Raw genomic sequence first — 1,616 nt, 5'->3', positions numbered from 1 at the left:
ACCTCTCGCACCCTAAGCGAGAATCATACCCCTAGACCAACGAGCCGGGGTGCGCGAGTGATTTTGCCCCCCCTCCCTCTGTGTGGGGAGACTGCGGCCACGTCCCCGCTCGCCAGGACAACGGAGCACACCGGGGACAGCGGGGGTGGCTGGGCCGGGGGCCAACATGCCCCGCACGCAGTTGGGGCTGGGGCTGTGATGGGGTGAAGGCGTTGGACTCGAAATCCAGTAGGGATTCCCTGTGCAGCTTCTTATCCGGCTCCCAGCGACAGGTTTTAGGCAACTCCTCCACACCCATCCTGAGGGTCCTGGGAGAGTCACTGGCAGCCGGGGCATCCCCAGCCTTCCTCCTTCTCCTCTTCGTCCTCGTCCTCCCTGGGGAGCAGCTGAAGAGCCGGCGGCAGGGATTGCGATGCCCCGGGGGCAGAAGAGGGGCAGAAGCACAGGTGGTGTTGTGCGGGTTTTGCAGAGGTGGGTGAGGTGAGAGAAAAGCTGGTGAGGGGCAAGATTGTGTCGGTTTGTAGCGTGGATTCCCCGCAGTGGCGTGTTCCCCATCCCTGCGGGAACAATGGAGGGCGTCTGGCAGGCGGGGGCCGGTGGTCGGGCAAAAGAGAGGGGCTCGTCCGGGATTTGAACCCGGGACCTCTCGCACCCAAAGCGAGAATCATACCCCTAGACCAACGAGCCGGGATGCAGCCGTTGCCCTTTGGGCAGCCCGGGACTTTCGGGGGCTCGGGGGCAGGCGGGGCTGTGCGCGGCCGTGGCTCTGCGGGAGCAGGGCGGTCTCCCTTGCTGGGGCCGCTCTCTGAAGCAGCAGCCGGAGGTGGGCGCGAGGCGTCAGCGCCTACATGTCCCCCCAGCAGTGGCGGGGGCGGCGCTTTCTCCCCCAAAGCCCCTCGGCGGGCCTAGCAGCGGATGGAGCGGGCGGGGCTTGGCAGCAGCATCGGCCGCTCTTGGGCCCGGGCCGTCTCGCCGAGCTGGTGGGCCGCGGCAGCTGCGTTTGTGCTGGCTGGCAGCAGAGGCCCGTGTGTGTTGTCAGGGGGCCGTCCGTGCGCGGGCCGTGGTGTGCGGGCCTGGTGTGGTGCGGGGTGGTGTGCGAGGGCGCTGGCGGGGAGCGCGCTGAGCACTGTTGGGCAGGGCGATTCGCGGGCGTGTGTGAAGGCTGGCGAGCGTGGCGACCGTTGCGGGGCCGTGTGTGGGTGCAGGCGGTGTGAAGTCGAGCGTGGCGCGTGTGCCGCCGTCCCCACAGCGCCCTTTTCCTGGGAAGCATCCGGGGTGTGGGCGCAGAGCGGGAGGGGCGGGGGCGCGTGCGCACCCTGGCTCGTTGGTCTAGGGGTATGATTCTCGCTTAGGGTGCGAGAGGTCCCGGGTTCAACTCCCGGACGAGCCCTTTTTTTGGCTCCCACCGCTCTGGTCCCCCCAGCACCGATGTTCATCCCAAGGGACACCCCGACCCCTCTAGGAAGGGACACCAGGGCAGGACAGGGAGGGAAATGGCTACAGACATTTCCTCGCTGCCTGCCTTGGGGGACCAGCAGGCAATCCCAGGCAGGCCGAGCCCACAGGCAGCCCTAGGATTGTTCGGGGCGTTCCGGTGGCAGCCCCGCAGCCAGCGG

At 68.1% G+C, this 1,616-nt stretch overlaps 2 non-coding genes across 2 annotated transcripts; one reads left to right on the top strand and one right to left on the bottom strand.

Moving 5' to 3' along the window:
* Nucleotides 1-615: 615 nt before the first annotated feature.
* Nucleotides 616-687, bottom strand: TRNAP-UGG. The gene has a single exon. It is a non-coding gene; the product is annotated as a tRNA-Pro (tRNA).
* A 631-nt stretch (nt 688-1,318) lies between these two features.
* TRNAP-AGG lies at nt 1,319-1,390 on the top strand. The gene has a single exon. It is a non-coding gene; the product is annotated as a tRNA-Pro (tRNA).
* Nucleotides 1,391-1,616: the final 226 nt, after the last annotated feature.

This window comes from Corapipo altera, unplaced genomic scaffold, assembly GCF_003945725.1.
Source record: "Corapipo altera isolate COAL_440 unplaced genomic scaffold, ASM394572v1 57301, whole genome shotgun sequence".
NCBI classification, from domain to species: domain Eukaryota; kingdom Metazoa; phylum Chordata; class Aves; order Passeriformes; family Pipridae; genus Corapipo; species Corapipo altera.
The sequence above is the reverse complement of the archived record's forward strand: the minus strand, read 5'-3'. Positions and strand labels throughout refer to the sequence as shown.